Source organism: Mus musculus, chromosome 8 (assembly GCF_000001635.26).
Source record: "Mus musculus strain C57BL/6J chromosome 8, GRCm38.p6 C57BL/6J".
Classification (NCBI taxonomy): domain Eukaryota; kingdom Metazoa; phylum Chordata; class Mammalia; order Rodentia; family Muridae; genus Mus; species Mus musculus.
Window position 1 is genome coordinate 79526255 of NC_000074.6, and position 25106 is coordinate 79551360.

Consider the following 25106-nt stretch of genomic DNA (forward strand, 5'->3'; position numbering starts at 1 on the left):
CCAACACAGAAAAAGAAACTGTTTTGAACTATGTTAGCACATTCTGTTCGCTGCCCTGGGAAGGAGCTGAACCAGAGTCTATCCTGATAGGGGTTCGGAGCCTGACTGGGCTGCAGGAAGGGAATACTAACTCCAGCCCCCTCCGTCCATCCTGCCTTGCCTAATAAGGGCACAGGCCAAGAAGCAAGTGAGATCACAGTTGAGAAGTAGTAACCTAATCATAGCACTCCCTAACCCCCCCCCACCTGCCACACACACACACACACACACACACACACACACACACACACACACACACCTCACAACCACATCACTGAAATCACCAGACACACTAGATGGCAACAGAGTCTGGAGACACAAGACAAGAATCTAAACTACAGCCAAACATAGCAGGGGTACTGGAACTGTCAGACTGAGAATATTTGAAACAGATATGATTAATATGCCAGAGGTTTTAATGGATAAAGTAGACACTATGCTAAAACAGATGATCAAGATAAGCAAAGCTGTGGAAATTTTATAGCCCAGCTTAGTGGCCTACATATCTGTAGTCCCAGCACTCAGAAGGCAAAGATAGGATTGCAAATTCAAACCCAGCCTGACCTGAGTGTCACATAAAATTCCAGTCCAAACTGGGCTATGACATCCTGTAATAACAAAAAAATTTAATATCTAAAAAGAAATACTAAGTATAAAAATATGACATAGACCAGGTGGCAGTGGTACCCAGCACTGTGGAGGCAGAGACAGGCAAATCTCTGAGTTCGAGGCCAGCCTAATCTACAGGGCACGATCTAGGACAGCCAGGGCTACACAGAGAAACCCTGTCTCAGGTCTCAAAAAACAAAACAACAGCAACAACAAAATGGCAACAGAGTAAAGAATGTCTTTGGTAGGCTCATTTATAGACCAGACATTGCTGGGAAAGAATGTTTAGGCTTCTACACATACCAATGAAAACTCTAAGACTGAAAGCAAGAGAAAAGAGACTTACTAAAACCCCAGGACTGTGGGAACCTCGATTATGATGCGAAATAATGATTATAGCAGAATGAGAAGAAATGCAGAGAAGGTCAGAAAGCAACACTTGAAATGTGGCTGGGGAATCCCCCAAAGTGGTGTCACCACCAAAGATCAGGAGCTCAGAGAACACCAAGCAGGAACTCTGTGTGCGTGCGTGTGTGTGTGTGTGTGTGTGTGTGTGTGTGTGTGTGTGTGTGTGTATTATGCCATATATTAATATGTTATGTATATGACATTAATTTCAACACCCAAGATACAAAACAAGTTAAGAAAATTTTCTCTTCTTTCAAATAGAAGTGAGCTGAAATACTGAAAGAAATTGACACCAATCTATAATTCTTAGCTTGCCAAAACTATTCTTCCAAGACAGAAAAATAATGAAACAAAATACAGAGAGTTATTATGGTAGATCAGCACTGCAAGGAATGTTTACAGTTCATACTGGAGAAAAATAATGTGGGTTAAACCTGCATGAAGTAGATCCAAGAACCAATGACAAAGGCAGAATTCTTGTTCCTAACTGATATGTATGTATGTATATATATATATGTGTGTGTGTGTGTGTGTGTGTGTGTGTGTGTGTGTGTGTGTGTGTTTGTATGTATATATATATACACATACACATATATATACACACACACACACACATATATATATCATGTAATTATTTCAAAGGGAATTGCAATCATTTTCCTATGCATGTAGTAGATGCATGTAGTGCCCCTGATGTGATGTGGCATCATGTGACAGTGACTTTCAATAGTTTATAAGAGAATGTTATAAGCTCTAGGGCAACCACCAAAAAAAAATGCTGAAAACCTACACTTGTTATGTTGAGAAAGGAGAGAACACAGCTTCGTAAGCACGGGGGTTGCAGAGGTGGCTCAGCAGGCAAGAGCACTTGCTGCTGTTCCAGAGGACCCGAGTTTGCTTCCCAGAATTCATATCAGGTAACAAACAACTTCCTGGAACTCCAACTCCAAGAGATCCAACTCCCTCTTCCAGCCTTCTTGAGCACCCATACATGACACACAGGTACTATAACTATAAATTTAAAAACAAAGATTAAACTTAAGATACCAAAGGCAGACAAAAACAGAAACAAAAAGCAACACATAGAACACTGTAACTAGCAGGGCTCACTCAAGACAGCTACATCAGGGATCATACGAACATCAGTGGTGCACGTGTGCCAATTAAAAGACACTTTCACAGTGCATCTAAGAGCATGACCCATATGCTGTCTACAAGAAACTGACATTAAATACAAAGACACCTTTAGATGACAAACAATGGGTTGGAATATGATGATTTTCTGCATGCATAAAAGCAAATTCAAAAACATTTTTTAGTAACTATGATAAAGGATAGATAAGAAAGATAGCTTGAAAGATGCCTACTTGATAGTTTTATGTCCCGTTGGCACAAGTTAGGGTCATCTGAAAGGAGAGAACCTCACAGACAAGCCTGTAGGGAAGCCTGTAGGGCATTTTCTTCACTAGTGATTGATGGAAGGGGGCAGCCCGTTAGGCTGGTGATGCCACCCTTAGGCTGGTGGCATTAGGTTCTTTAAGAAAGCAGGCTGAGCAAGCCATGGGCAGCAAGCCAGTAATCAGCATTCCTCCATGGCCTCTTCATCAGCTCCTGCCTCCAGATTCCTGCTCCGTGTGATTTCTTGCCCTGACTTTCTTTGATGATGAACATAAGAGAGTGTAAGCCAAATAAACCCTTCCTTCCCCCAACTTGCCTTTGGGTCATGGTGCTTCATTACAGCAATAGAAACCCTATTACCATGCTAACAATTCTCAAGACAAACTGGAAGTTGCTATATTAATTTCAGAAGAAACAGATTTTCGAGAAAGAAGCTGGGGGGGGGGGGAAGGGGGACATTGTACAATGGAAGAGGAGGTAAATTCTGTAAAAAGAAATAAAAATTTTTAACATATGCATATCTGCACCAAACATCAAAACAGAGGAGACCAAAACTTTTAGAACTACAAGGAGAAATAAATGGACTCACCACTCCAGTTGAAACTAAAACTCACATCTTTTCCTGCCCACTCCAGGGTTGCCTTTATTTTTATCTGTACTGTTCACTTGCTGTGATTGTTTTCTCCTTAGGACAATATAATATTTCATAAAGTGAATCACAGTATTTTAGATGTTATTTTCCTAGCAGGGCTCTCAATCTCAATGTACTCTTCCATCACCACAAACAATTCAGAGGCATAAATAATTTACTTATTGCTCTCCTGACTTCAGCCCATCCTTTTGAAGGTTCCACAAACTACATGTCCTAGACTTACCTTCAGTTTGCTTGCTCTTCTAGTAGTAGGTTATATAAGATCATGAGGTAAGAGAAGAAGAAGGAGAACTCTTTACTAAAAGCTTTTCCTGGAACTCTGCAGCAGCAGCAGCAGGCAGCTAGGCCTCAGTTCTGACTCAAGCACTTGCCTCATTACCCACAACCTCTAGGGGGCAGTGCGCTCATTGAATCGGGGTGATGGCCCCGTGTTCTGGTCAAGAAGAATCTGGGTCAAAAGGGTAGAGGGAGAATGGGTCCCTCACGCTGTTCTTCCTGCCCAGTTCTGCAGGATCAAAGCACTCTGTGGCAGGACTATGTGTTCAACCTGGCTGCCTTGAACATGCAGAGAACACTACCTTGTCAGAGTAATTGTCTCTGAAAGACAAAAGGAAGAATGTTTCCTGACATACCACACAACAAGGAAGAGTCCACGTGTCACCTCTGTGAGCCAACTGGACACCTTGACGTGCTTTTGACCCCCATGAAAGGAAACATGCCACAAGATTAGCCAGGGACATTTATGCTTTGAGGACATTCATATTCTTTTGAAAACTTGCCAAGGCTGACATAGGTGGAATCAAGGGTGAGGGAATTTACAAGGGAAACACACACAGGAGCGAGATCATAAGAACTCGTGTCCTTGAGGACAACTGCAGAAACAGTTCTGCTACCCTCTGTCCGAATATCCCTAGTACCTTGGGGAGCTTTTTTTGAAGTCATGGAGAAGGCCTTACAGAGCAGGAGGAAGAGAACGAGCAGCCGGCAGCCTCCAGCTGTTAGCTTCTCCAGGATCCACCACAATGCTCCAGACATGGACTCTTCTCAGAGAAACCCTGCCATCTCAGTTTGCTTTCTATTATTATGAGAAACACCATGGCCAAAAACAACATAGAGAGGGAAGGGTTTATACTTTGTGGTGGTTTGAATAGGTTTGGCCCCCATAGATCCATGTGCTTGAATACTTGGCCCATAGGGACTGGCACTACTAGGAGCTGTGGCATTCTTGGAGGAAGTGTGTTACTGTGGAGAAGGGTTTGAGGTCATATATGCTTAAGCTACACCCAGTATGGTACATACTTTCTCCCTGCTGCCTGAAGATCAAGATAGAGAACTAACTCTCAGCTACCTCTACATCCCCACACCTGCCTGCATGCCTCCATATTTCCCTCCATGACAATACATGACTAACTCTCTGAAACTGTAAGCCTATTCCAATGAAATGCTTCCCTTATGAGAGCTCTCCTTTATAAGAATTGCTGTGGTCATGTCTCTTCTCAACAATAAAACCCTAACTACGATACACTTTATAATGCACCATCAAAGGACACCAAGACAGGAACTCAAGGCAGGACCATAGAGACAGGAACTGAAGCAGAGACCATGGAGAAATGGTGCTTCTTGGCTTGCTCCCAATGGATTGTTAAGTTTGCTTTTATCTACAACTTCTGTGTGAGAAAACTTTTCCAAGGCAGATGTAACACACAGGCCTACTCACCCCATGTAGGGATCCCACTACAGAACAAAGTCCAACTTGGTTGTAGGGTCAAAGCCCACTTCCGAGTTTGAAACTTACCCAAACTCACCAATCCCTGGGCTTGGCTTAAATTCCCACCAATCTCCACCCTGGAAAACTCTACCACCAAGAAACCCTATGTAAGCTTGTCTCTCCCTCAGTTCTTTGCTATTCCTCACCCAAGCAAAAGTAGCCACTCTCTTGTGTTTCTCCTAATAAATCTTTTATGTGAGGTTTGTTGTGTGGTGTGACTTTGGAATATTCCTTGGCTCCTGATTTCCAGCATGCTTTTCCCTTCAGAGCTTTGTTATACTGGCAAACAAATGAGTTTTATTGGGATCACTTACAGGGGCAGAAATGACTCAAAGACAACTTCATCACCAAGGCCCACTCCAGCATGGGTGACAGCTCACAAACCTGGGAACCTGGAGCACACTGCACAGCCTTCAGACAGCTCAACAGGTTGGAGAATGTTCTTTCCAAGTGACTCTGATCTAAACCTCTCCCATGTGACTCAGGCAGCAGGTCTGGTCTGAATCTTCCCAGCTTTCCTCCTCTCAGACCCCTCTCTGTAGCTGGGCTTCCTTTCATCTGAGAGGGACTCTCACCTTTATTGTTTACTATGGCCAGTAGGGCCTAGTGAATCTGTTCAGTTTCAGGGACTTCCTGAAGCTCCTGTGAGTTGTTTACCTTCATGCTTAGGAGCTTCCCTGGAGGTTGGAATGTTTCAGTCTCCAAAGAGGCTTACACAACAGCTCAGTACCATCTGCTCGGGGTGGCACCACGAACCTACTGGGCCTACTCCAGTCATTAATAAAGTACCCCCTCCCCCACACCACCCCACCCCCACCACAGAGTTTCCCTTAGGCCAATTGGATGGAGGCATCTACTCAGTTGAGGATTTTTTTTCTTCCCAGATGACCACAACCTGTGTCAAGATTATTGATTTAGGAAGGCCATTGTGGCAGAAGTCAGGTGCCTGTGGGGCAGCACTCACTGGTAACTGAGCACTGTAGAAGAGCCTAGTTCTTTGTGCATGGCTCTACTCCCATGACAGTTCTGACTTGGAAGCTTACTGTTGCCCTGGTGGAGACATGGCAGGGTCTGCCCAGCACTCTGAGGATTTCCTCTGCTCATTTGCTTTTTTGCTCTGTCTCCAGTATAATGTTTCCATGTTTTAAAAGCATATGTATCTGTCCGTGTGTGTGTGTGTGTGTGTGTGTGTGTGTGTGTGTGTGTGTGTGTGTACATCAGAGGCCAGCCTCTCATGTTGATCCTTGTTTGAGAGTGTCTTATTGTTCCTGTATGAAGGGACTCTAGTAGGCCCAAGCAAGACAACCATGGCTCTGGAGGGCCTTGCCCTTCCGCTATTCCTTCATCCTTGATAAAAACCATTAGATGACATTCCTAAAGCTAGCCACCAACATCTATCCCCTTATATGGCCACTTCCTCCTCCTGAGGCTGATTACCAAGGTCCAGTTATCAAGGAATTGAAATCCTGGAATCAAAAACCCTCCTTTGGCCACCCCAATTAGCCTGTTCAATCAAAATTAAACACCTCATCCTAATATAGGTTTTCTCTTTTCCCTTTATAAAGTGCCATTTGCCTAAGAGGCCACACCTGCTGTAGACAAACCTCACTTGGGTCCTCGATCCATGGGCAAAACTAGGATTCAGTTACAGGTGAGCAAAGAGTCGGCAAAAGTGGGGTGACAAACAGATTCGACACAAGGGAGTGTGGATCTGAATGTAATTTGTCAACTTGAGCATCAAACTTTTTTTTTTTTTTTTTTGGTTTTTCGAGACAGGGTTTCTCTGTATAGCCCTGGCTGTCCTTCCTGGAACTCACTTTGTAGACCAGGCTGGCCTCGAACTCAGAAATCTGCCTGCCTTTGCCTCCCGAGTGCTGGGATTAAAGGCGTGTGCCACCACATCCGACTGAGCATCAAACTTTTTATACAGAAGAAAATAGGGAAGTTAAGTGACACACCCGTAAGGTACAATGAGGTTACTGGATTCTTACACAAAACAGAGGAATTCAAACACAGAAGGACTGGCAGGAGCCAACTGGGATAAAATTCAATGTTAACAACTGGGATCAAAAACAGCTCCACCTAAGGTCAGCTTAATCTTTGAAGCTAGGGGCAAGGGCTTCATGCCCTTGCCATAGTTTTTATTCTAGTCTATTGTATAGTCTACTTTCCCCCTAGGCCATTGTAAATACTTGTATATGGGTATAACTCAGCTATCTATAGTTCTAAGTATCTACTCTGGTTCCTCCTTAGATCACAAACTTCCTTCTTCCTAGATAATGGTAAATTCCTGTGTAGGGCAGTGACTTAGCTATCCATGCCCAGGATTGGCTCAAGGACTGCCTAGGACTGGTGAGGAATCTAACTTAGCTATATGTCAAATAGAGGCACTTATAATAAAGCAATATTAAGGGAAAGCACACAGATCCGTTTACCAACTAAAGCAAGGACATTGGAGCATTCGTTATACAGGATGCCACGGATCCAGGAGACTGTTTCCGTGAACTTTTCCCCTCGGGACAGCACCCAGGGTTTTGGGGCCTGTCGTGCTTGTCACTTCTGGAGTGGATGCAACACACACCCATCTCCTCACTATCCAGCTGCAGTCCTACAGACTACTTGAACTGTAAAGTCCCAGGGGTTCTCTTGTCCTCACCTCCCATCTTCAAACTGGAGCACTGAGATGACAGGTGGAAAATATGTCATATGGATTTGTGTGGATTCCGGGGATCTGAACGCAGGAAGGTCTTCAGTAGTGCCAGACAAGGGCTCTACCCACTAAGCCATCTCCTGTGCCAATTTTTACACTGGTAACAACACTACTTCAGTTCCTGGGTCTTCAGAGACCACACCCTGAAATGTATTTTATGTATTTTTCTGCCAGATTATCAAGCACAGTCTCCACAGAGCATCTAGGTACTTGGTAAGTAGTTGGTGACCAGGACTGGGCCATTAACTTCATTCTGAGCCTAACACTATGCTTAGTCACCTCACCTCGAGTGACCCGGCGACACTTCTTTGCTCCTTGTTTAATTTTGTCTTGCAATTAAAACGAAAGAATTCAGGGCTTTTAACGAAAGGATATTAATGGGTTTCTGGCTTCTTAGTTGCCATGAGCAATTTCTTCCAAGTCCTTTGCAGTTTTCTGCATCAGAAAAGTTTCCAATCTGGAGGGGGGAAGACAAAGTTTGTGTTTACATCGTGAGGCATTTTCAACGAATATTTTCTCAAACGACTAAAGATATGTTCATCATGGCCGTTTGAGAGGGGCTGCCCACACTGACAAGAAAGCTGAAATAGTCCATCAGCCAAAACAACCACATAAAAGCCTGCAGCGCAGGGCTGAAGCCACCCACGCAGCTGCCCCAGCAATCAGTCAAGGCTCAGAGGCAGAGCGCAGCTCGTGTTGTGGCTGAAAGACTATTTGAAGATCCTGGCAAAAGCTTGTGGGTTTTATAAAGGGGCTTTTAAAGTGAGAAACAAAAAAATGATTTAGATCGGCCGCCCCTGCTGCGAGTCAGGTTTCCCCCTTCGTTCCCTAGAAGGGTTTGGTGGCTGTGGGGAAAGCATTGCTCCAGGAGAGCAATATAAATAGTGTGGTCCAGATGCATGCCACAAAATGAGAGCCATTTTGCTAACATTCTAGACAGATGAAAATTGTCTCTGCCCTAGCTGAAATACCTAAAAGAGGAGAGCCTGGACCAGTTAATTTTATCTCAGGGATTTGATACACACACACACACACACACACACACACACCCATACACACAAACATACACACACACACATACACACACACACACACACACACACACACATTTTCTCTGGGATGGTGGTAAAGTAGCTGTGATGAGAAATCTCAGCACAGCTGGCCAGTGGTGATGCTTGCCTTTAATCCCAGCAGAGGAGCAGAGGCAGGAGGATCTCTGAGTTTGAGGCCAGCCTCAGCTAGAGATTGAATTCCAAGACAGCCAGGAGTTGAAACCCTGTCTCAAAAAAACAAAGAAGCAAGCAAACAAAAAACCTCAGCACAAGAGACTCTTAGGAGGCTATGCCAGTGCCTGGCAAATACAGAAGTGGATGCTCACAGTCATCCATTGGATGGTACACAGGGACCTCAATGGAGGAGCTAGAGAAAGTACCCAAGGACCTGAAGGGGTCTGCAACCCTATAGGTGGAACAACAATATGAACTAATCAGTACCCCCAGAGCTCGTGTCTCTAGCTGCATATGTATCAGAAGATGGTCTACTTGGCCATCATTGGAAAGAGAGACCCCTTGGTCTTGCAAACTTTATATGCCTCAGTACAGGGGAATGCCAGGGCCAGGAAGTGGGAGTGGGTGGGTTGGGGATCGGGGGGGGGGGTATATAGGGGGCATTGGGAATAGCATTTGAAATGTAAATGAAGAAAATATCTAATAAAAATTGTTAGAAGAAGAAGAAGAAGAAGAGGAAGAAGAAGAAGAAGAAGAAGAAGAAGAAGAAGAAGAAGAAGAAGAAGAAGAAGAAGAAGAAGAAGAAGAAGAAGAAGAAGAAGAAGAAGAAGAAGAAGAAGAAGAAGAAGAAGAAGAAACCTCAGCACAGCATTCTTCCCAACAATGGTTCTGGGGATCACAGCTTCTCCTACCTAAGGAGAGTCAAAACCTGAGAAAACCTGGGGGCATAGGATGGTTTCTCACCATACCCTTTTTATGCTGGCAAAAGTTCTGGAATCGTTTTGTTTGCTTTTGCTTTGTTTTTAATTTAAATATCTGTTTGTGCACATGTGTGTACAAGCACACAGCCTTGAGCACACACCACGGTCCACTTGGAGAGATCAGAAGACATTTTTCAGAGGCTGGTTCACTTCTATGGCCATGTGGGTTCCAGGCATGGAGTTTAGGTGGTCAGGCTTGGCAACAGGCGCCTTGAGTCCCCAAGCCCTCTCATTGGTGCTGTGGAGTTTTAAATTGCATCTGTCTATTTTGTGTGTGCCCATGGCCGCCATGGCCATCTCCCCAGTCCTAGAATCATTTTGTAAGATGGAGCTTAGAGTAGATTTTTTTAGTAACTGTTTGAGTCAAACATGTAGGAGGCCTCACAGTCTAAAAGCTCACAGCTGACCCTTAGCTGAGTTGTGACTTTGAACTTCCTCAAGGACAAAGACTGGTCATCATTAAAAATTAGAGTCAAGTCTGCAGTGGTTTTATAACTGAAAGTGGTCATAGTACAAGAAACACTTATTCTTGCTTGAGACCAACAAAGGTTCTGGTATAAGCCCTTTATTTTGCCATTTTAGGAGAGATGAAATAATTTGGTTTTCAACTGAAAGCAGAAGCCAACAATTTTGTATATGTGAAAGTTCCTCAGCCCGCTGTCTTATCAACGTGTAAAGCCTCATGAGACAAGAGACTGTCAATCATAGAAAACACAATTGACTTCAACTAAAGAAAAATTTTAAAATATTCATTTGCTTATTTTATACAAAATCAAAACAAATACTTCAGCACACTGTCGCTTTTAAGCAACACTTGCCATTCACCTGACAATGAACTTTAAAAGTAAATTCATGGGCCAATGAGATGACTCCTTGGATAAAGGCGATTGCCACAGAACTCCTGAACCAGTTCATGACCTGGAGCACACACGGTAGAAGGAAGAGAACAGAGTCCTATAGGTTGCCTTCTGACCTATGCACATTTGCAATGGCATGTACAACTCACATGCGCACATAATAAATAAATAAATAAATAAATAAATAAATAAATAAATAAATAAATAAATAAATGTTTTAAAGTAAATTCTATTTCCTATGTCAAAAACATTTTTTAACATTTTCTATATGAGCCAGCAGACCTCTTGTCCACATGCACTCCTGCCTCTGACTCTTCCTTAATGGCTAAGCACTCCCACAGCTGACTTGTAAAGCTCCACTGCAAATGGCTAAAACACCTCCATGGCATAAACTATGATTTTAAGCCATGCTGTTTCTAAAGACTACATAATTATAAATTTTAAGAAGCAAGTGGAGACAGTAAATGAACAGCAACAGCACTTACTGGGGACGTAACACTCCAAACAGTTGAGACGCGTAGGTAGTGTATGGATTCTGGTAGCCACACAATGAGGGTGGCAAGTCCACTCACTAATCATGGTTATCAAAACACACTACCGTGGACTTCTTGGAAGCCAACAGCAATATTTTTAACATTCTTCTGCAAGACACACTGGCCCAACTGTCATCGCTAATGAGAAGGCTACTTTTTTTTCCTAATATCAAACAGGAAGTGCTCCATGAGTAAAGACACAGAGATTCTTTCTTTGAAATAATTTAATGAGCCTCAGTTTCATGCTAGGCCAAGAGAAAAGAGCACACAAGGCAGTGTTTGTAACTCGTGCTTCAAGTAAAGGGTAGCAGAAGTCTGAATAGATGACTGCTGACTGTCAAGAAATAAACTCATGTCTGTTAGTTAGGCTGGGAAGCATAACATAGCAAGAAGAAACTCCAGCCCTAAGATGTTCATTATTATTTGTATTTATTTATTTAATGTTTAATTTATATTTATTACATAAATATTTAATTTATTTTTAAATAAATTAAATGGAAATAAATATATTATTTATACAATAAAATAGATTAGATAAATAAATACATTATTTATGTAAAGATGATTTATTATTACATTTGCTTACATTATATATACTTATTATTTATATAAAATAAAAGTTAAAACAAATAAAATATTTATCTAAACGTAAAATAAATATTTACTTTGAATTTGTTTAATTTAATACATTTTTAATTATTTATTTGATATTTACTACTGTTTTATACCCTAGAGAGAACACCTAGCTGGGGATGTAGTGGTAGGTGCCCAGCACACTCAGGTCCTGGGTGAGATCCAGGAAGAGCAAAAGAGAGCAAGACCCAGAGCAGGGCTCTGTTTGTGTCTAATTCACCATCTCTGACCTGCAGGTCTTTGCTTCACCTTCTCATAACGTCCCTCACGTTCTATTTGTACCATTGCATCAAAAATGCCTCTTCTCACAAGGATGTTGCTATAGCACACAGGACCTCCGCCAAGGTGACTTTGGTTTAAATTACATCTGCCATATGCCATTTCAGAAACAAGGTCATATACTGAGATACTGAGGGCTAGGCCCTCAACATACAGATTTAAATTTTTGTATTGCATGTCTTCGTGTATATGTGTGTATATGTGCACATGCCACAGCACAGGTGTAGAGACCAGAGGACAATTTATGGGACTCAGTTTTCTTCTTCCACCATGTGAATCTTGGGGATTAGAACTCAGGCAACCAGACTTGATGGCAAGTACTTCTTTCCACTGGGCCATATTGCCAGCCCAACATACGGATTTTGAGGGACCATAATTAAAAAATACTAGGATTTTTTTTTTTTTTAGTGTTTGTATTTCAGAACAATAATTCACTTTGCCCAATATATAAAATAATTTTATTTCCACATCAAGGATGAGAATTATTAGGAGAGTTAGCCAGCTCCCAAGTGTTCTGTACTTTGTTCTAGACAAGGAAGGGTTATGCAAAAGAAAGCAGAAAGAATCCTTGAATATCCAGGATTTATTCACTTATTGAGCTAAATTCTGAGGGTTGATATCTAGCAGTGAAAGAGATGGATAAAACATCTCCCTTGTGGAGATTACACCCTAATGGAGAGAGATCACATATAAGCAAATACACAATTTACATCAATCCTTAGTGGGTGTTGAATGCTATAAAGACCAACAAGCCCTGGTGAGGCTGATGGGAAATGCAGAACTAGCAATAGAGACTGAAATTTTAAACAGGGTGGTCAAGGAAGCCTGTCCTAGAAGATGACATTTAAACAAGTAGATCACTGGTGAGAGGCATTCCAGACAGGAACTGGTATGTTTGGTGAGCTTCAGAGAAACAAGGACAACAGTGTAGATGAGGCTGTTTGGCAGGTAAGGTCAGTAGACTGCCTGTGGGAGGATGGTGTGATTGACAGGTAGGGTCATGAAACTGTGTGGGAGGATGATGTGATTGGCAGATAAGGTCAGGAGACTGTGTGAGGGATGATATGATTGACAAGTAAGGTCAGGAGACTGTGGGAGGATGGTGTGATTGACAGGTAAGGTCATGAGACTGTGGGAGGATGGTGTGATTGACAGGTAAGGTCAGGAAACTGTGTGGGAGGATGGTATGATTGACAGGTAAGGTCAGGAGACTGTGTGAGAGATGATATGATTGACAGGTAAGGTCAGGAGACTGTGAGAGGATGGTGTGATTGACAGGTAAGATCAGGAGACTGTGTTGAAAATGTGAGTGATTGGCAGGTAAGGTCAGGCAACTATGTGGGAGGATGAGGGTGATGGACAGGTAAGGTTAGGAGACTACATGTGGGAGGGGGATGGGGATTGACAGGTAAGGTCAGGAGGCTATATGTGGGAAGATGAGGGTGATTGACAGGTCAAGGACAAAAGGCTGTAAGGACAGATCAAAAAGGAATTGGCAGAGGTTCTGAGGCTCTCAGCATTTCCTAAGGAGTTGTTACAAGGGTCTGAGCAGGAGAAAAATAACACATGGCTTGAGTTTTAATGAGACTCTCTCTGGTTCTGGGTGGGACAACATAGGAAACAGGGGAAAACACCAGGAAGCCATAGCCAAAGTCCAGATGAGAGATGTTGACCCAAAGTTAGCCCAAGCAAGGTCAAAGAGCAGTGTGAGGGTAGAGAGAAGCATTTGGACTCTGGATAATTTTTGAAATGAAGGCTAGTTAGATTGGGTTTGTTGTGAATTAATATAACGCATAAAGGAAAGGAAGCAAAGAAGGAAAAAATGGAAACTCCAATTCTTCATCTCTATCAGATAGTGAGTTTCCCTCACGGTCATTGATACTAATTAATTTTGTTTATCTGGACAAGGTAAAAAGTATTTAGTTAAATTGAGAAATGAAAGGAGTTGATAAATTTAAACTTTTTTTAAAAAATCTTCTGTAGTCATCTAATATGAGAAAAAAGAAAAAGAAGAAGGAAGGAAAGACAGCACAGACAGGAAGGGTGAGCGGTTGAACAGTTAGCAGATGCTTTGTGTTGATGGATTAACACACAATCGTGTGACCTGAGCAAGCCAGCAATAAAAACTAAGTCATGACGCTACCCTACAGATGTAGACAATGGCTGGCTCACCTCACAAGAGACCGTTTCATAACATTAAGAAATTGTGGTTAGTTCAGGGGAAAGTGTGATATTGTTTACAAGGTCCTCATTTTTATAGATCTTTTAAATTAATTTTTTGGTTGACAATTTCATATATGTCATAATGAATTCTGATTACTCTCACACACCCTCTGTGCTGGCTAGTCTTGTGTCAACTTGACACACAAACTAAAGATATCTAAAGAAGAGAAACTTAATTGAAAAAAAAATGCCTTCCCAACAAGCCCAACAAGCAAGTTGAAAAGTTTGAAAGGCCCAACAAGCAGCTGAAAGAGTTGGATGTAGATATTTACACCCAATCAATGGTGACCCCTGTGGTTGAATTAGGGAAAAGTTGGAAGAAGCTGAGGAGGAGGGAGACCCTATAAGAAGACCAGCAGTCTCAACTAACCTGGATTCCCAGGATCTCTCAGACACTGAGCCACCAACCAGGCAGCATACACCAGCTGATATGAGGTCCCCAACACATATACAGCAGAGGACTGTTGGGTCTGGACTCAGTCAGAGAAGATACACCTAACCCTTGAGAGACTTGGGGCTCCAGGGAGTAGAGAGGTCTGGTGGGGTAGGTAGGGGTGTGGATGGAGACATCCTCTTGGAGATGGGGCACGGGGTGGGGGGGGGGGAGGTATGAGATGTGGAACAGTTGGAGGGTGGACCAGGAGGAGGATAAAGTCTGGACGGTTAAAAAAAATATTAAAGAATAAATTTTTTAAAATGCCTCTATAATATCCAGCTAGAAGGCATTTTTAAAATTAGTTACTAGTGGGGAGAGGCCAGCCTATTGTGGGTGGTGCCTTTCCTGGGCTAGTGGTCCTGTGTTCTATAAGAAAGGCTGAGCAAGCCAGTAAGCAGCACCCCTCTGTGGCTTCTGCATCAGCTCCTGTCTCCAGGTTTTTGACATTTTCAGTTCCTGTTCCAATGTCCTTTGGTGATAAATAGCAATGTGGAACTGTAAGCCAAATAAACTCTTTCCTCCCCAAATTGCTTTTTGTTCATGGTGTTTTGTCCCAGCAGTAGAAACCCTAAGACAACCTTTCTTATCTTTCATGTCCTCTCCCAGTCAATAGCAGTGTCTTTCCCAGACTTTCAGCTCTGTGACTCATTTAGTTTAACCATGGCCACTGGTATAACCATTGGATTGGAACCAGCCATTAGAGTCTGCTGGGGTCATCAGTGGGTTACAAATGCACACAATAACTTCCCTTCTCCCTGAATCTCTCAGTGGCAAAGAGTTCATTGGTGAGGAGTAGGGCCCCTGGTCCCCTCTTCTTCCAGGCCTGACTGCTGACTGGGCTATTGTTGTGCAGACCCATGCAGGTACCTGCCCCTTCTGAGAATTCAGGACTTCGGTTGTGTCTAGCTACGAGATCACATTTCACAGTCTTTCCTGTATTCCAGCTCTTCCATTCTTTCTGTCCCCCTCTTCCACAATGTTCCTTGCGCTTCAGAGCAGGCAATCTTTATTCTCAGCAACTTGTGCATCCATGAGTCTCTCCTGTTCTCTTATGACTTCTCCAACAATGAAGTTTCTTTAAAAACAAAAACCAAAACAACAAGCAAACAAACACCCCAGGTTTGCAGTACTCAGCATGGATTCTCTTCTTGGAGCAGGTCTCACATCAAATCAAAGAGCACTTAGTACACCCATAACAGTGGTACCACTAAGTGGACACATCTTGTCTTAGGGGTTGGTTGGTCATTTAGATTGTAGGAATCACTGCTGAGTAAGGTCAATGCCCTTTCTAACCTACAGGCCTATGTTGCACCCGCAGGACTACAGAAACCAACTGTCAAGGAGAAGCCATGGTTTCAAGGACTTGCTTTTTCATAGTCCAGTGGTAAAATGAAAGACGATAAATTGGGTTATTAGTGTTAACCTGCTTTCTAGTTGTATGGATTCAAGAAGTTGCACATGATGAAGGAAGAATAAACACAGAATGAAAGTATATTCCATTGTACCCCACATATTTAGCATCCATGAGGCCAGGGATTCAATCCCTAGAACAAATAACTACACATATCATAAGACGTTAAAGATTGATAACGTTAGTTGCCCCCAAAGAAGGGCCTGTATACGGCATAATGAGATTCTCATCTGTCTCCACCTTTGTGTCTTGCTAATGCCAACATACCAAAAATATATTGTCTACTAATAAATGCAATGAAAACTGCAGGCCTGCCCTGGCAGATGTGTAGGGGAGAAGCAGGCATGGAAAATGAGTCTCGGGACAAGCTGCTAATTACCCACTCCTCAGCCTCTTCATTCTGGTTTCTGGCTAGTTGTCCCATAACACGTCATTCTGAGGCAATACTTAATTCAGCAGCATGTGAGCCCAGGCAAGAATGACTCAGAGAGCCATTCCCCTGGGCAGTTGAACAGGTATCACTGAGGAGCAAAGTTTTCCATGCAAGTTTCAACAGATTGGCTCAAAAACAATGACTGCATTGCAAGAAACCATAAACCACAACCAATGTCTGAGGATAGTGGCTCATTTCCTGGCTGAATTCATGGCTTTCCAACCTGGTCCTCTTGGTGACTGTGTTAGATTTTATTATATGACTGCTATAATATGTGATGAGAGTCGGTTTTATTGGTGAAATGAACACATGTAGTTTTATACGAATGACAGATTTACATAGAACTAAAGCTTCTCTCCATAGACTTTGCAATTGCAGTTTTTGTACCTGGCCTGGAATGGAATCTACCTGTGCTGCATGTGTGTGTGTAAGTGTGCACATAGCACACGTGGAGGTCAGAGGACATCTTGCAGGAGTGACTTCTCTTCCTCCATGTGGGTCTTGGGGATTAAGCTCAGGTCCCCAGGCTTGGTGTCAGACACCTTTGCCACTCCATCTCCTTGGCCCCTACAATTTTTATATACCTAAATCATAAAATCACATAGACTTTCCAGAGCTGGAGCGATGGCTCGGGGGTAGAAGCTATTGCTGAACAAGCCTGACTACCTGAGTTCTATCCCCAGAGCCTTTGAAAATGAAAGGAGAGAATCGACTCCTGAAAGTTGTCCTTTGCTTTGCACATGCTCACCATGGCACACATGCACACCGCATTCACACACACGCCATATAGATATATACATGCAATATTAATAATTCTTTTAAAATGAGTCTATTACTTTGTACAGTAATATGTTCCAGAGAGCTAGCATGCCTCTTCTGCCTTGTGAAAGCAAAACTAGAAGGTTTCATCTACCAACCAGAAGATAAGCTCATCCTATTGGAGGACAAACATGCCAAGGTCTCGGTCATGAACTTCTCAGCTTGCACACCTGTGAGAAATACATCGCATCACCTGTAAGTTACCCAGTCTCTGGTAGTTTGCTATACAAACCTAAAAAGAATGAAACACAATTCAATATCTATGTTCCATCATCTTTACTAAAAGACCCCCAATGTAATGTGTGACAACAACATGTTTCATTAAAATAATGTGTTAAAAAAATAATAAAATAAAATAATGTGTTCTGACATCGCTGCTAATGAGCTCAAATACAAACAGAAGTTACTAGAAAATGAAACTCTCATAAAGCTTATTTAAAAGAAGCCAGAAAGAGAGTAGGATGATGAGCTACAGAGAAATAGAGAGAAAGAAAGGGGATGAGAGAAAAGGGGAGGGGGGAGAGAGGGGGGGAAGAGAAAATAATCACAAAAGATGTTTTTCATAAAGAACTATTGCCTAAAATATTTAAGGAACTCTTAAAATTCAACAGTAAGAAAATAGACAACCTGCTCTAAAACTGGGGAAAGCAGGCAGAGCACATTAACAGATGCCTCACGGAGCAAGACACATGAGCAGCAGACAAGCACATGAAATGGTGCCCCGTGCCTACATGCTCAGCACAGTATAAAACAACAGGAAACTTACCGCCAAAAACTTTACCACTGCCAAATCCACAGAGACACGGAACAGGGAGTCTCAACCATTGCTGGCACTAACACAAAACACAAACACGCTGTGAAAGGCAGCTAGACATTCCTTACAAAATTAAAGACATTCTCACTAAGATCATCTACCATGATGCCCCTTGCTATTTGCCCAAATTATTTGAAAACTTAATGTCCACTCAAACTCTGAACACAGGTGTTTCTCAAAGTATTTTTTTCACAATTGCTCAAACATGGAAGCAATCATAAAATCCAACTAATTTACATCAATACATATATACCTTCACCCCTTCAAAGCACATCGTTATGTAAAGACAGTGTGACATATGGTTCCAACTTCTGACATATTGGAAAAGAAAAAAAAACTATGGAGAGAATGAAGACATCAGTGGTTGTGAGGAGCAGAGGCAGGAGAGATGGCTGTGAAGTACACATACTGGAGACTAGGAGACTGACTGTATAATAAATATTACAGTGGCAGACACATCAATGCACACTCAGCAAAACCTATGTGAGGTGCAACAGTGAGTGTGAACTCAAGTGTAAACTCTGGGTTGTAGGTGATGGCGGTGTGCAGTGAAACCTCCATCACGTGCTATGGGGTGTGTATTTGATCATATACTATCTGCTATAGGATGTTAGTAGTGGGAGAGATGGGGCTGGGTGTATAAGGATAGGAAGTGTATGGAAAATTATTACTTTCTGTTTAATTTTGTAGTGAACTTAAAACTACTCTGAAGCTGTGCATGGTGGCAGACACCTTTAATCCCAGCACTCAGGAGGAAGAGGCAGGCAGATCTCTAAATTCAAGGCCAGCATTCTACAGAATGAGTTCCAGGACAGCCAGGGCTACATAGAGAAACTCTGTCTTGGGGATGGAGGGAGAAAGAAAAGAAAAGCAATGTGGATCAGTAAGATGGCTCATTGGATAAAGGCATTTACTGCCAAGCTTGAGGACTGTAGTTCAACCCCTAGGAACCACACAGGAGAAAGAGAGAACCAACTCCAAGTTGTCCTCTGGCCTCAGCATCCCATGGCACATGTGAGCGCATGCATGTGCACTCACACACACACACACACACACACACACACACACACACACACACACACACACACACAGTGTAATTTAAATAAGTAAATAAAGTAAGATCTGTTAAAGAAAGAAAATGCAGTGTAATATTAAGTTGAGATGTTTTCTATTCTCTTTAAACCCAGTGTAAGCAAGCTTTTAGTGGCAAAGCAAGAACGAGGGTGCCTCTGACAGGCACCTGAACTCCCTGGTCTTTCTGTGCTGCCTCCTGAATCCTAGACAGATGTGAGAAATGACATAGCTGTTCTGAGATTCCAAGGCAAAGAGCTGACTCCACAGGAAAGTGCAAGGGCCTGAGTTGCTCTATTAGTTTCCAGCAGCTGCTGTCAGAACACCCCAAAGCTGGATGGCTTACTGTGCTACCTCCATTCTCAGGCCCATCCTTGCCCCCATGGTGGTTTGAATGGGAATGGCCATTTATAGACCCATAGGTTTGAGTATTTGGTCCCAGTGGATAGAAATGTTCAGGAAGGATTGGGAGGTGTGGCCTTATTGGAGAAGGCTTGTCAGTGGGCACAGACTGAGATTTCAGAACACTCATGCCATTTCCAGTTAGTCCCCTCCTAAGACTTGAGGTTTTACCCGTTGGTCTCTCAGCAGCACTGCAGTCATTCGCCACCATGCTTTCACTCAGCTACCATCAACTCTAACCTACTGGAACCACAAGCCCAACTAAACACTTTTAGGAGTGCCTTGTGTAGCCTCCCTCAGCCCTGAAGTAGGCTGATCCAGACTTTGACCTTGCTGCCACTGTGAAGGAAATTACCTAAGGTGGAGCCTTCCGACCTAGAGGGCTCTTTTGTTCTGCCACCTGCCACTGCTCTCTCCAAGACACTGCTACCTGCTGAGAAGCACCTGATACATTCCTACATTCCGGAGGAACATCCTATTCTGCACTTGACCTATAGGCTGGCTCCAGACACCAAGAATGGACTGGGGGGGGGGGGGCTTCCCCTTTTATAAATAGACTCTCTTAGTAAATGGAGGGCCTTGAACAGAAACATGTCTTGGCTCCATTAATCTTTCGCCATCTAAGTCTCTTTCAGCCCCAGCCTGCCTCCCTGGTGTACCCGGTCCTTGTAAGCCGCAGGCCGGCATACAACAGCCTTGGTCACTGGGCTTTATCACAACAGTAAGAAAATCTCCAGTGTTCTGTGATTTGTCACACAGCCTCTGCCTCCAAGTGCAGACAGTAGTCTTCTTCTCTGCTTCTAATTTTCATCTTAAAAACCACCATTCCTAGCTGGGTGTGGTGGCTCATGCCTTTAATCCCAGCACTCGGGAGGCAGAAGCAGGTAGATTTCTGAATTCGAGGCCAGCCTGGTCTACAAAGTGAGTTCTAGGACAACCAGGCCTATACAGAGAAACCCTGTCTCAAAACAAAAACAAAAACAAAAAACAAAAAACAAAAAACAAAAAACAAAAAACAAAAAACAAACAAACAAAAAAACCCACCACCATTCCTGGTTAGGAAAGTGACCCAGTTACTGGAATGCTAGCCTGTCATACACAAGACCTTGGGTTTGATCTCCAGCATTACATAAGCCAGGTGTACTGACATTGGAAATTTAATCCTTGAAAGTAGAGGCAGGAGAATCATGAGTTCAAGGCCATCCTTGGCTACATGGTAAATTCAAGACCAAGACCCACCTAGGGTACATGAGACCCTTTCCAAACACAAAAATAAGCCAGGCAGTGGTGGTGCATGCCTTAATTCCAGCACTCAGGAGGCAAAGGCAGGTGGATCTCTGTGAGTTTGATGCCATCCTGGTCTACAGAGTGTATTCCAGGACAGCCAGGGCTACACAGAGAAACCCTGTCTCAAAAATCCAGATATAAAGAAAGAAAAAAAAGGAAGGGAGGGAAGGAGGGAGGGAGGGAGGGAGGGGAGGGAGGGAGGGAGGGAGGGAGGAAGGAGGAAAGAAGGAAGGAAGGAAGGAAGGAAGGAAGGAAGGAAGGAAGGAAGGAAGGAAGGAAAGAAGGAAGGAAGGAAGGAGAACACCAGTTACACTGGATTTCTGACCTTTCTGACCTTACCCTATGTAGCTTACATGTGATATAGTACCCTATTTCTAAAGAAATGTCACGGTCATAGGGACCCAAGATTAGGACTTCAAGGTAACTTTGTATGTAGCGTGTGTGTGTGTGTGTGTGTGTGTGTGTGTGTGTGTGTGTGTGTGTGTTTGTGACAGAGAGGGGAATATAGATATGCATGTGTATGATTGTGTGGGGTGTGTTCATGTTTGTGAGCATAGTCCCATGTGCCGTGGTATGCATATGGAGATGAGAGGGCACTTGGCTGTCTCTCCCTTCCACCTTGCTGGGCCTGTTGTGTAATTCAGACTAGCTGGCCCAGGAGCTTCCAGGGATTCTCCTGGCTCTGCCTCCTTGTCACATAAACACACTGCAAACCATATCCAGCTTTACATGGGTTCTGCAGATCCAAAATTCTTGTAAGACATTGCAATTCAACTAGACAAAACTGCTGGTGGCCTTCTAAACTGCTCAGAAACAGCTAAAGTTTATGCCTCTGCACTTATACCGGAGAAAACAAAGCCCCCAGTTTGTTTAAGTCTGTTCATTCATTGTGTGGCGTTCATTTCCTCACTGAAGTTGTTGTTCCTATATACAAGCTCTAAGAATTTGAAGGCCACCAGCCAATGGAACCATCTGTTCAGAAGACAGTCTGTAACCTCTTAAGGACAGGCACATTATTCTCCTATTTGGGAGTGGTTGTGATGGGTGGGGCCTTCTTCTCAGCTAAGAGTTTTCTAGTCATAATTTAAAGATCAAAACTGTTTTCAAATGAAAGCTTGCCAGACTCTGAAAAGGTCAGTGGCCATGTATTCAGCAGCCAAATGCAGGTCCTCCCCTTCCTTAGACTCACAGCCATCTCAGTATATCTTCATTAGTCACCAGCTCACCTCCGTGAATGAGACTACAAATGCAGCCATTGTGCTCCTGTTACCAGAAGTGCAGTGTTCTTGTCCAACACAATCATGTTCAGTTTTATGGTGCTATCTCTCTGCCAGGTGTGGAGCTCGGACACGCTGCCAACAGCCAGTGCCGAACTCTGTCTGAAGCTTGAGGGAGTTGTTCGGAGGTCACAGAGTGTGTATGTGGCACTCAGAAACTAGCTGTGATTCATCCAGCCGAACCATGGGCCCCAGCAGCAAGGACTCAGCACTGCTCCTACATCTCTGCTGGCCCCAGAGCCCTGGATGTGCACTTCACTTGCAGTGAACTCCATAAAGGTTGTCATTAGAGAAAGGTGGTGTCCCCTTACTTGCTTTTAAAACAAAATGGGGCCTGAATGTTAAGTCCACATAATCCATCTTTCCTTTTCTTCCCCAAAATATTTATTCTGTGTCAGTCTTGTGCCCAGCTAAATGAAGGCACTGGAAACCAAACAAATAAGGCCCTATCCCTACCTCTGATTTAGTTACAAAGGAAGAAAATGGAATATTTAAAGGTCAGAACTGCTGAGATTCACTTAAGGATGGCATCAACGTGAAATCATATACATACTAATGACGTCAAAGTTGATGTGAGGGCCAGAGAGATGGCTCAGTGGGTAAAGGCATCTTCAATACAGGCCTGGCCACCTGAGTTTTATCCCTAGAACCAACATGGTAGAATGAGGGAGCCAACATCTGCTAGATATCCTCTGCCATCCACACATATACACACACACACACACACACACACACACACAAGTCAGAATGTTTAGAAAACTATTTCAGCAGACTCACACACAATAGAAGATGATAGCAGAACATGGGGTGGCTGGCAAGATGGCTGAGAGGATAAAGGGGCTTGCCACCAAGCCTGATGCCCTGAGTTTGATCTCCAGAATCAACATGGTGGAATGGGAGCTCTGACATCTGCAAGATTTCTCTGCTCTCCACAAATGCTGCATGGATGTGTGTGTCTTCGAGCGCATTCACACACACACACACACACACACACAGAGAGAGAGAGAGAGAGAGAGAGAGAGAGAGAGAAAAGAAACACATTAAGGAATAAACATAATACATATGTGCTACATTAAGAAAGCATATTTCCAATGATAATACTAAAACTTATGGATTAGTAAACCAGTGAATGGGGGTGGGGGCATGATATGTGACACATGATAAAAATAGTTAGTTCTGCAATATAAATGCTATTCGTAAAATCCAAATTCATGTATTTAACAAAGTAACTGAGTTGCAATCCCAATCAAATGTCTATATCATTAAAATTCTGGAGGCTGGGGTGCAGTGAACTTCATTGGTAGTATTCAAGAGAGTAGCAATCCCTAAGACTCTCCCCTTCCTCTGGGGATCTGGAATGGAAACTGTGAAGGAGATGCTCAGTGTCAGGAGCTGAGTTGAGACAAGGACTCCTCAGCAGCCCAGAGCTCTCTTGCTCTTCTGTTCTGGCTGGGATAGGTGGTCCAGAGATTCTTACTCCTTGGAGGCCATGTAGGCCATGTGGTCTACTACCCTGCTGCTGTAGCTGTGTTCATTGCCATACCAGAAAATGAGCTTCACAAAGCTGTAATTGAGAGCAATGTCAGTCCCAGCATCAAAGGTAGAAGAATGGCCATCATGTTAAAGTTGCAGAAAACAACCTGGTGTAGCCCAGGATGCTCGTTAGTGGACCCTCGGTTGCTGCTTCACCACATTCTTGTTGTTATCTTACTTAGCAGCTTTTTCTAGGAGCCGTGTCAAATCCTCAGTGGACACATTGGGGATAGGAACGTGGAAGGTCATGCCAGTGAGCTTCCTATTCATCTCTGGCATGACCTTGACCACAGCCTTGACTGCACCAGTGGATGCAGGGATGATGTTCTGGGCAGCCCCACAGCCATCACACCACAGTTTTCCAGAGGGGCCATCCACAGTCTTCTGAGTGGCAGTGATGGCATGGACCACAGCCCTTCCACAATGCCAAAGTTGTCATGTATGACCTCGGCTGGGGGCTAAGCAGTTGGTGGTTCAGGAAGCATTGCTGATAGTCTTGAGTGAGTCATACATACTTCTCATGGTTCACACCCATCACAAGCATGCAAACATTGGCAGAAGGGGTGGAGATGATAACTTTTGGCCCCATCCTTCCAGTGGGCCCCAGCCTTTGCCAAAGACGTCATTAGATGCCACAGCATGCTCAGCACCAGCATCACCCCATTTGATATTAGTAGGATCTTGCTTCTAGAAGATGGTGATGGTTTTCCCATTGGTTACAAGGTTGCTGTTCTCAGCTTTGACTGTACTATTGAGCTTGCCATAGATATAGTCATACTGGAACATGTAGACCATGTATTTGGGGTCAGTGAAAGGGTCTTTGATGGTAGCAATGTCAACCTTGCCAGAGTTGGAGTAAGCTCTAATGACCAGGTGCTCAAAACAACCAAATTTGTTCACTTTGACCTTGGCCATCATGTCTCAGGGATGAAGTTGGCATGAGAAGATGTGACTGTCTTTGGAATGAGGAGGAGCAGAGAATCAAATTAAAATGTTTTAATGTGAAATCAGATATACTTTAGGATATTAATAGAAATGAGTCATAAAAATGTGTGGAATGTGGCATTGCATGTGAACAGATACTTCTCAACTATTTTTTTCTTGAGTACTGTGGGACTCTCAACCCCTCTTAAGCATCAATCCCAGGCACAAGTCTATGTAATAGTCTATATAATCTTCTTTGTAGGAAATGTAGGGGGTGGGAATGATACTTAGGAGCCCAAAGGAATGTCGGGGATAGTGGAACCTATGTAGAGTCTCCAAGGTGAATCTGCAGTGCATCATTAAAAAATTTTAAGATAAACAATGCCATCATGCTAATTGGCAGTAAATTTGATGGGAAACAACCATATGTAAATGGGAGGTCTTTGCTATGGAGCTATATAGAGTCCATGAGACAGCACTTACACATTACCAAGCACAGCTCTCAGTGACTGATAGATACAGCATCAGAGACTAACATACAAATCCACTCCCTACTTCGTTTATATACGAGGCACCCAAGTAGGCTGCATTTCCCAGCTTTCT

At 43.3% G+C, this 25106-nt stretch overlaps 1 pseudogene; it reads right to left on the reverse strand.

Annotated features, from left to right (window-relative positions):
• Gm8079 (predicted gene 8079) lies at nt 23327-24510 on the reverse strand (annotated as a pseudogene).